This window comes from Pelobates fuscus, chromosome 3 (assembly GCF_036172605.1).
Source record: "Pelobates fuscus isolate aPelFus1 chromosome 3, aPelFus1.pri, whole genome shotgun sequence".
Taxonomy (NCBI): Eukaryota; Metazoa; Chordata; class Amphibia; order Anura; family Pelobatidae; genus Pelobates; species Pelobates fuscus.
In genome coordinates, this window is record NC_086319.1 from 40,068,729 (window position 1) to 40,080,335 (window position 11,607).

The 11,607-nt window shown below is 44.6% G+C and overlaps 1 protein-coding gene across 2 annotated transcripts in view; it reads right to left on the minus strand.

Annotated features, from left to right (window-relative positions):
• Positions 1-8,255, minus strand: part of SCAF11 (SR-related CTD associated factor 11) — a 32,994-nt gene extending 24,739 nt beyond the window's left edge. For both annotated transcript variants that reach the window (XM_063446949.1, XM_063446948.1), the window contains exon 1: positions 7,977-8,255. The gene's annotated coding sequence lies outside the window, so the exon portion shown is untranslated. The remainder of the gene's footprint in view (positions 1-7,976) is intronic.
• Between the last annotated feature and the right edge of the window lie 3,352 nt (positions 8,256-11,607).

Consider the following 11,607-nt stretch of genomic DNA (forward strand, 5'->3'; position numbering starts at 1 on the left):
TGTTTACACACCCTTAATCACAACTTTCCTGCATGTGACTCACAGTCTCCCTACACATTTCCTGTACAGAGAGCTCTAATGTTTAAACTTCCTTTATAGCACAGTGTTTTGTCTACAATTTCTTGTCTCATGCCATGTTAATAGCCTGCAGGAGCCTCCTTTGTGAAATACAAGTTTAATTAACAGAGCAGGAGATAAACTTCTAACAGTAAACACGCTGTTCCTCCATATCAGATTGAAAATTACACTTGTTCTTTTTCCATGTTGACTGTTCGTCACAACTAGGTGTGTTTTGGTTAGGGCTTCATAAACAAAAGTAGCTCAACTCCTAAATGACAGAATTGAGCACTAAAACTGCTTTGCCAACATAAATTTGGTGCTTAGAGAAACCTTTTAAGCAAATGCATGGATTTGTTAAATGGTTATACCATATCAGCGTGTGCCTCTACCACACAAACTTTCCTCTAAACCACCTTATTATGACCAGACACAAAGCATTACCTAGAAAGCACCAGACAACATAATAATAATAATAATAATAATAGGCATGTTCTGTTTGTGAGAGATATACACAAACACACGTGACATTTGACTACTGGTCAAACAACTTGGAGGGCTGGATGGCAGTAATAACTTCACTGATTGACTTTTCTAGACAGTCGCTACTGATCTGGATAACGTAAACAAACACTGGTTGTTTTGTGGAATACGCTTTTAAAAATTATATCAGATCAAGGGATTCTATGACTGGTACTCGCAATGTATGATGCCAACGGCATTCACACATTAAAAGACTTACATTTCAATAACATGTGTTTCTAAAGTTACTTTACTTTAACCCCTTAAGGACACAGCTTCAGAAGCTTGTCTTACGCTTAATGACACAAGCATTTTTTGCATTTTCTTGCTGTATCCGTTCAACTGCAATTTGCATCTCTCTCGTTTATTGCACCGACACATATTATATACTGTTTTTTAAAAGACATAAAGGGCTTTAATTTGATATAACATTTATATACACATGCTTATTTATTATAAAAAATACAGAAAAATGCAAAAAAGAGAAATGTGTTTTTTTGTACAGTTTTTGCAATAATATTGTGTGCCTAGTTAGTGCAGGTTAAAGAAAGTAATTAAAAATAAATGTATTTAGTTGTTCTGATTTACAGAATATATATAATGTGTCTGGGATTTTAAGTTTATTTTGGTAGTTACAGGTCACAAAGCACAAGGAGTAAAATAAACTTTTAATGTGGAGCGATTTTAGAATTTGGTATGTTTGTTTTGTAAGATTAATAGCCATAAAAGAAAATAAAATTGCCACACAAAAGTATATATTTATATAAAGTAGACATCACAGACTATTGTCCTGAGGTTGTCTTGACACTTTCTAAGTAGCCATTTCACCGCCAATCTGTGCTAAATATTGGAGTAAAATTTAGTTTTTTGGCACACAAACTTATAACAAAGAACTTCTCATGTGTATTTTGTAAAGTTGGTGTGTGTTATTCCTGTACAAAGTTTTATTTTGAGTTCAGTTACTTCTGCTGAGTACAACGATAGATTGTATGTCTTTGGCACTATTTTGTGAAGCTACAGTGCCATATAGGAGACCTGTCCGTTTCAACATTTACAGTAGAATTTTGAGAGGCAGATTTAATGGGCCTTCCATTTGGGGTATTATAGCAGTTTGACTGTTCAAAAAAAAAAAAAAAACCCACAAAGGCCTACCATTTGTAAAAGAGACACTCCAGGGTATCTCATAAGGTGCATATTGTGCCTTAACATGCCCCCATTATTTCACCAATATATGCCAAAGTATGTGGTAAAAAAAATAATTCGGGGCATTTTTTTACATACGGATTACATTTTTGCTGGGCATTTTGTACATTTCATATGTGCCACTATGACACATATTATGCTCAGCTAAGTCTTTAGAGTAAAACAATATGCCCAATGAATGACCTAGACACTATTTTGTGAAGTTACACTGCTGTAAAAGAGACGTAACAAGTTTACGTTTTTAAGTGTGAATTTTCATGGAGGGTTTTGATGTGTCCGTGTCCCACTTTGGAGCACTTGAGCAGGCTACATATTACAACTACACCATAAAGGCATACCATTTCCTAAAGAACACATTTCAAAAAGGCATATTTTGAACCTTAGCGTGGGATAATTTTTCCGCTAGCTTGTACCAAGTGTAATGGTAATAAGCGTTTTTTGCCTTTTTGGCACACAAAGTGAATTTGCACAGTATATTTTTCAAATTGTATGTGTGTTACGACTGTATAATACTGCATTTGTTGCTCAGCTATGTCAGCTGAGTACAGAAATACCCCCATATGTACGGACATCGGAGGGGCACATTTGAGACACAGCCATTCCATTTTTTTTTCAAACTGAATTTTTACGCCGTGTCCATGTCCCATTTTAGAGTATTTTACCAGGCTATATAATCCAAATACCCCATAAAGCCATACCATTACTTAAAGAAGACATCCCAGGGTAATTCAAAAGGCATATTTTGAACCTTAGCGTGGGATCATTTTTCCGCTAGCTTGTACCAAGTGTAGTAGTAATGAGCATTTTTAAATGTATTTTTTTTTACTTTGTAAAACCCGTTTTTTAAACTTTTTTTTCTTATTAAATATTTTACACGATCTTAACTTTTTTTTCTAAACTTTTTTTACCGTTAACCCCTAACTAGCAGTAAGCAGCACTAACCATAAATTCCCCATTTTCCCTTAACTCCCACCCACCCCAGCTAGCAAAATATATAATTATAAAATATTTAAAATTAAATAAATTGAACCCCTGAGGGTTAAAAAAAAAAAAAAGTTAATCCTTAGGGGTTAATAAAAAATTAGATCACAGTATAATACTGTGATCTGTATTTTGATCACTGTAGGCAGTGATCAACTGGCAGGGAAGGGGTTAATTTTTATTTAGACTGGGTAAAGGGGGGGTGGTATTTGTTTTTTTTTACTTAAACGTTACTAAAACATTTTTAAAAGTTTTTTTTAACCTTTTTAAAGCTTATTTTAAAAGTTTTTTTAACGTTAACCCCTAGTTAGCCTAACACCAAATTCCCCAATTCCCCACTAACTTCCACCCATCCCAGCTAAATATATAATTTTTAAATATTTAAATTAATTAAATTTAACCCCTGAGGGTTAAAAAAAAAATAATGAACCCTCAGGGGTTAAAAAAATAAATCAGATTACATTAAAATGTATTCCCTGCCAATTGATCACTGCAGTCAGTGATCAATTGGCAGGGAGGGGTTAATTTTATTAAAGCAGGGGAAGGGGGGGTGGGATTTAACTATTTTTTTTTTTACACAGGGGGCAGGATCAGTGAAGATCTGTCTCCCTGCACTTCACAGTGAACCCGTAAGTGCAGGGAGGCGGAAGGTGAGTATACACAGCACATGTGCTCGCTCTGACATGCTGTCAGAGCGGGCACATGAGCTGGGACAGCCCGATCCGGTGCTCCCGGTCTGCTTCTAATGCAGAGGCAGACCGGAGCACAGTTAACCCCGCGATCGCGGCGATCTGGGGTTAACTTTAGTAAATGACGGAAATTTTCCGTCAACGGTCCTTAACTGAAGGACAAGGTTGACGGAAAATTTCCGTCACCGGTCGGGAAGGGGTTAAAGTTACTTTACCAATTTATTTTACCAGTCTCTCTCTTGTCTGAGTTACCCTTCAGAGTGGAAAGGGGTGATGTAACAGAAGAGCAGGTGTTTGATAAAATTGCATAAAGCTCAGAGTATGAAAAATAAAATGTTATTTCAAGAAATGGGTCAGTCTGATATCCAGAGCAAAGATGAACCATTGGCTGCCCAAAGGTACCGTATATACTCTAGTATAAGCCGACCCGAATATAAGCCGAGGCCCCTAATTTTACCCCAAAAAACTGGGAAAACGTATTGACTCGAGTATAAGACTAGGGTGGGAAATGCAGCAGCTACTGGTAAATTTATAAATAAAATTAGATCCTAAAAAAATTATATTAATTGAATATATAATATATAAGTGTGCGCATATAATGAATGCAGTGTGTGATGCGGAGCCTTGGTGGGGGGGTGGGCATTTTTTATATATTTTTTTATTATTATTTTTTTTGTTATATTATTTATTTTTATTATATTTATTTTTCGTCCCCCCGCCCTGCTTGATACATGGCAGGGAGGGGGGCTCTCCTTCCCTGGTGGTCCAGTGGCATTGGCAGTTCAGTGGGGGTGGGAGGGGGGCTGGCAGAGAGCACTTACCTCTCCTGCAGCTCCTGTCAGCTCCCTCCTCCTCCGCGCCGGTCCGTGCAGCTCACACTGTAAGTCTCGCGAGAGCCACACTATGACCCCGCGGCTCTCGCGAGACTTACACTGGGAGCTGACAGAGGTGCTGAACGGACCGTCGCGGAGGAGGAGAGAGCTGACAGGAGCTGCAGCACACAGCCCCCAGTCTGTATTATGGCAGTGACAGTGACTCGAGTACAAAAAAAAATGTGCTGAAAAACTCTGCTTATGCTCGAGTATATACGGTATATTGAATTTACCGAACCGTAACCATGGAAATAAACATATACAAAAGGTCAATACTAAAAACTACTAAAATATGTTGTTAGCCTTTTTCTACCCAAGATTGCCACCCCATACATAACACTTGGAAAACAGTAAATATAGTGAATAATAGTCAATCATTACCTAAAATGCATAAATTCAGTATACCTGACACGCAAAAGGTGCAAAATACCACTATCGAATTTTACAGTAAATTACCGTATATACTCTAGTATAAGCCGACCCGAATAGAAGCCGAGGCCCCTAATTTTACCCCAAAAAACTGGGAAAACTTATTGACTCGAGTATAAGACTAGGCTGGGAAATGCTGCAGCTACTGGTAAATTTCTAAATACAATTAGATCCTAAAAAAATTATATTAATTGAATATTTATATGCAGTGTGTGTATGTGTTGCAGAGCCTTGGTGGGGGGTGGGCATTTTTATTATTATATTTTTTTAAATTATTTTTAATATAAATTTTTTGTTATATTATATATTTTTTAATATTATTTTAGTCCCCCCTCCTTGCTTGATACATGGCAGGGAGGGGGGCTCTCACTCCCTGGTGGTCCAGTGGCACTGGCAGTTCCAGTGGAGGGGGGCTGACAGGGAGCTCTTACCTCTCCTGCAGCTCCTGTCAGCTCCCTCCTCCTCCGCGCCAGTCCGGTCAGCTCCCAGTGTAAGTCTCCAATGTTGCCCTAAAAAGCATACCGGTCCAATTTACAGAGCTAAAACATAGGCAATTTACAGAGCTAAAACTCAAAAGTTTTACACAACTTCCTCAATGCTTGACCATTCTTAAGGCCGGCAAAGTGTCATATGAGATTTAATTCTACAACATCTGTGAATCTACCTCTGGTCTACAGTTTCACTAACCAAGGTAACTTGTAAAAACACATGGGCAAAACATTACCAGAATCAAATCATATATGAGCAGCATATAGATTACCATACATCTGAGATTCCCAGGTCTACCACGTTTTCCCGGGGGCATATCAATACATACACAGATGGAGAGCACATGAAGATTGCGGACTTGATTTAGCTGATAGAATCTGACCATTCTGTATATAAAAATGATCCATCCTGAATGCAGGACCAGATTTATATAGCGGTTACTAGAGCGATAACGCCAAACCCACACTTTTTGAAATAGGACTAAAGTGGTACCAAATTAACCTTTATTTACTAAAAGCATGGGTTGCAAGTTGTGTGCCAGGTAAGTGACCTCACAGCCTCCTATGATGTGGGCCAGTGGTAGATCTCTTATGCCACACATGCAGCCCATTACACCATGACTATGAAATACAAACCCCAATTCTCTTATTACACCCACTAACATTACCAGCTCCAACCCATCTAGACCCATGTTATGCACTGGCTGCAGGGCAGCACTTTCCTGCACTGTTCATAAGCAGGTCTGCTCATGTGTGATAGATGGATATATATGCATCACATATGCAGTCCATTATTACCATGACTTTAAAATACAATCCGCACTTTTCTCATTACACCCTCAGCCTGCAGTGGTGGTAGTTGTTCCAGGTACACACGGTGGTGCTGGTTGCCCTGGCTGTGTGTTACCCCGACCCTTGCAGTGGTGCTGGTTGCCCTGGCTGTGTGTTACCCCGACCCTTGCAGTGGTGGTGGTTGCCCTGGCTGTGTGTTACCCCGACCCTTGCAGTGGTGGTGGTTGCCCTGGCTGTGTGTTACCCCGACCCTTGCAGTGGTGCTGGTTGCCCTGGCTGTGTTACCCCGACCCTTGCAGTGGTGCTGGTTGCCCTGGCTGTGTGTTACCCCGACCCTTGCAGTGGTGCTGGTTGCCCTGGCTGTGTGTTACCCCGACCCTTGCAGTGGTGCTGGTTGCCCTGGCTGTGTGTTACCCCGACCCTTGCAGTGGTGCTGGTTGCCCTGGCTGTGTGTTACCCCGACCCTTGCAGTGGTGCTGGTTGCCCTGGCTGTGTGTTACCCCGACCCTTGCAGTGGTGCTGGTTGCCCTGGCTGTGTGTTACCCCGACCCTTGCAGTGGTGGTGGTTGCCCTGGCTGTGTGTTACCCCGACCCTTGCAGTGGTGCTGGTTGCCCTGGCTGTGTGTTACCCCGACCCTTGCAGTGGTGCTGGTTGCCCTGGCTGTGTGTTACCCCGACCCTTGCAGTGGTGCTGGTTGCCCTGGCTGTGTGTTACCCCGACCCTTGCAGTGGTGCTGGTTGCCCTGGCTGTGTGTTACCCCGACCCTTGCAGTGGTGCTGGTTGCCCTGGCTGTGTGTTACCCCGACCCTTGCAGTGGTGCTGGTTGCCCTGGCTGTGTGTTACCCCGACCCTTGCAGTGGTGCTGGTTGCCCTGGCTGTGTGTTACCCCCGACCCTTGCAGTGGTGCTGGTTGCCCTGGCTGTGTGTTACCCCCGACCCTTGCAGTGGTGCTGGTTGCCCTGGCTGTGTGTTACCCCCGACCCTTGCAGTGGTGCTGGTTGCCCTGGCTGTGTTACCCCGACCCTTGCAGTGGTGCTGGTTGCCCTGGCTGTGTTACCCCGACCCTTGCAGTGGTGCTGGTTGCCCTGGCTGTGTGTTACCCCGACCCTTGCAGTGGTGCTGGTTGCCCTGGCTGTGTGTTACCCCGACCCTTGCAGTGGTGGTGGTGCTAGTTGCCCTGGCTGTGTGTTACTCCGACCCTTGCAGTGGTGGTGGTGCTAGTCTCCCTGGCTGTGTGTTACCCCGACCCTTGCAGTGGTGGTGGTGCTGGTTGCCCTGGCTGTGTGTTACCCCGACCCTTGCAGTGGTGGTGGTGCTGGTTGCCCTGGCTGTGTGTTACTCCGACCCTTGCAGTGGTGGTGGTGCTGGTTGCCCTGGCTGTGTGTTACTCCGACCCTTGCAGTGGTGGTGGTGCTGGTTGCCCTGGCTGTGTGTTACGCCGACCCTTGCAGTGGTGGTGGTGCTGGTTGCCCTGGCTGTGTGTTACCCCGACCCTTGCAGTGGTGGTGGTGCTAGTTGCCCTGGCTGTGTGTTAGAAGCTGTAGTGGTGCTGGTTACCCAGAGCCTCGCAGTGGTGCTGGTTACCCAGAGCCTCGCTGTGGTGGTGGTTGCCCTGGCTGTGTGTTAGTGGCTGTAGTGGTGCTGGTTACCCAGAGCCTCGCTGTGGTGGTGGTTGCCCTGGCTGTGTGTTAGAGGCTGTAGTGGTGCTGGTTACCCAGAGCCTCGCTGTGGTGGTGGTGGTTGCCCTGGCTGTGTGTTAGAGGCTGTAGTGGTGCTGGTTACCCAGAGCCTCGCTGTGGTGGTGGTGGTTGTGGTGGTTGCCCTGGCTGTGTGTTATTGGCTGTAGTGGTGCTGGTTACCCAGAGCCTCGCTGTGGTGGTGGTTATGGTGGTGCTGGTTACCCAGAGCCTCGCGGCCCTCCCCCTGCCCCCCATGCCGGTACCTGTCCAGAGAATCCGCCGAGCCCTCAGGCCGCATGTAACCCCCGCTCCGGGCACTCACAGAGCCCACATGTCCTCCTCGCACGACGGAATCCGAACACACAGCGACAGCACGGCGCGACGGCGCTCACAGGCCCCGACCTCACACTGTACAAAAAACACTGGCCGCCATCTTGTGTGCCGAGCTAGGGACGGGCCGCCTCTCTCAGCCAATCAGCGGCGCGCACAGAGGGGAGCCAGCGGAGATCGACAGCGAGCGTTCGAAACCTGGCGTTCAAACACTGAGAGGGGAAAAGGAGGAGCTAGCTGCGTTGAGCGGTGACGTCACCACCCTCACCACCGCGACGGTATCACGGGAGCTGTAGTCTTTTACGGAATCCTCTACGGTGGCCTGCAGGGACCATTCTGCATCCCTCTGGGCAATCGCCTTTGAGCTGCTGCTGTTGTGTTTGAACCAGGTCACAAATTTTACATGATTTATGCACCACCTGCTGGTTAGCTAAGGAATTCCTATTTATTCTATTCCAAATCAGAATAAAGACAATGAGAGAGGACAATGGACAATATTGGGATTGTAAATTTATTCCAAATAAGAATAATTACAATAAAATAGGACAATGGACAATATTGGGATTGTAAATTTTTATGCTTATTGTGTTTTGTGTTTTTTTTATTTACAGGGACCTAAGATATATACATAACAGTGGGTGGAGCGATGAGAGCCTTTGTGTCATGAAGAATGAATACCGATACCTTTTTATTTAAAATATTCTAAGCTAAACGAACAAGCTCAAACTGACCTGATGGCACTAATCATTTATTAATATTATAAACGAACCCTCAAACAATAATATATTTAAAATCAACAGAGGCCATGTGAAAATATTTATTTTCATACAAATCTTATTTCATACAAATCTTATCCTCCTCAACCTGTTGTTCCTGTAACATTTTGTAATTGTCTCATTTATTGTTAAATGTCCCCCTTTATAAAATTGTGGAATGCGTTAGTGCTAGATAAATGACCATAATAATAATCCTCACCTTAATGGATCGTGCCAGTACTCTGCCAACTTTGGTTTGTTACTGTGAGTTTATTTTGAATTCACCCGTTGATCAGACAGCTAAAGAAGTGTTTCTGGAGTGTTAGCCCCTGAGCAGTCACATAGCGAGACAACGTACCAGCCTTATAACTTTAGTGCCCACCTCCCTTGTGCTCCTCCCCAGCCCGTGGTGCTGGAGGGGTTATAACCACTTTATCACTGACCCGATTCCACCGCCAATGTTTCTGAGCGCTAGGTCAGACTTCACCATCATCCGTCAGGGGGTAACCTAACGAGTATGCGTGGCGAGCTCTGCGATCACCTTAACACTTCCCCCATAGGAAGCATTGTATAGTGGTGGCCATATGATAGATTCCCATCTGTTGTACATATCCCACAATGCATTGCCAGCAGGGGATCTTCAATTTGTTAATTCTTGCAGGGTTTTATTTGTGAGCAGTTTTTGTGTGTTTGAATGTATTTATTATTACTATTTATTACTGGCATTTATAACGCTCCAGCGTATTCCGCAGCAATGTAAGCATGCTTATTTATGGAGTATGTGTGTGTGTGGAATGAAGGGGTCTATTTGTGTAAGGTGTTGGCATTTGAATGCAGTTGTGCATGTGCGTGTGTAGTGTTTAAATGCAGTGTTGGCATTTGATAGGAGTGTGTTTGTATGTAGTTTTGATGTTTTAATGCTAAGATGTATGCACATATACACATATGTAGCCACGCACAGTAACACACCATAGGCATGGGCACACCCTAATCCCCGCGGCCCGCGCTGTGTGCCTCCATGGGCCGGTGAGGGAGATTAAAGATCCCCACAGGCAGGGAGGGAGGCAGGAGAGGACCCAGGGTTCCTCTCGCGAGGTCGGAGCGTTGCACGCTAGAGTTCACTCACACTAGGACCACCAGGGCTCAGGGATAGCAGCAAGGATCCCCCCTCCAAGGCAAAAAGTAAGAAGGGATTTCTGTCCACCTACCCCCACACGCAATCCCTCCAAACAAATTCACACACAGACACACACAGCACCCTTACATACACACGCACAGCACACTACCAGCACCCTTACAGACACAGACACACACAGCAGTGTATGTATGTGTGTGTATATATATATATATATGCATACATACACACACATATATATATATATACATACATATACATGCGGCATGGTGTGTTTGTGCTTTAGGGTGCACACCCTCATGCAATAGGCTGCGCACGTCTATGTAATACACAGATACAAACATATACCTACACAGACACATACACACAGATGCAAATATACACATTCACAGACACACACTGATACACATATACCTACACAGGCACATAAACACACACACAAACATACACACCCAAACACACACAGTGACACTCACAGATACACACACACCTACACATACACATACACACTGGCTCACAGATACACACACACCTAAACTGGCACACACAAATTTAAATTTACATATTGTTAACCACCCGCTGCTTCCATACCTTTTGGTTGCAGGGAGGTGAAATCCTGAAGCTGGCTGGCTGCCTGCAGTGCGCCCTCCTCCTTTCTCAGTGTCACGAACTTACGTGTACCTGGCGCCCGAATGCTCCACGTGGCTGCTCGATCTGAATAGCATTATGCTCACCTTTGGTCCCATGAAAGGCTCCCTGTAAATGCATTTTATCATGATGTCACACCCTTAAAGGGACTGCATCATCTAGGCGACCCCATGCTGTTTGAGGTCGCGGAGATGACATGGACCAATGAGAACTCATATGAACCTGTTTAAGGCCTGTTCTGGCCCTTACTCTTTGCCCTATCGTGGTTTCTGTCCTGATACACGTTAGCCTGGTCCTATACACACGAGCCCCGCTGGATGGGCACAGGCAGGAGGTAGCAGTGCATCTCCGCTTACCTAAGATGGCGGCAGTCAGCACCATGACGATTCCTACAAGCAACGCTGACCCTACACACCAAAGTGGCAGGCTTCTAACATGCATGGATTTGCTCTGTGCAGCAACTGAGTGGCTGGAGCCGGAAAGGACAGTGGCAACAACACCACAGCGGTAAACAACCCAAAAGAGACAGCATAGAGGAGAACACCCCCATGACATGCTGTGGCGAGAGGCATCACTCACTCGAGTACAAAGAGCCGGCAAGCATAACACCACGACGGACACACAGCTAGGCGACATCCTGTGCAGGCCCCTTCTCGGCGTCAAACCGGGACTGAACGAGCCAGCCACAAGAGATGGCGTGGGGTAAAAGGCATGAACTGCTCCTGGGATTAATATGATCTTGCAGAGCACTATTTGCTTATTAATCTGTTGCAGCCTGTCGCGGACACCCTCTGTTCTCGCTACTAGGGGTTAGCTGCTGTGTAGCTGATCCTGATTAATAACGCTGTGGCCTTACCAAAATCTGGCACTCTAGCTTTAAATATGTCTTACTAATCTTGCTGATTATTCTTCTTTATTATATTTTATAAATGTCTAAATCATTATATACACTGTCACGCTTGCTCATGCATTATTCATGATCCTTAAACTTTCTAAAAATGTGCAGTCATATCAACTGTAATGCCT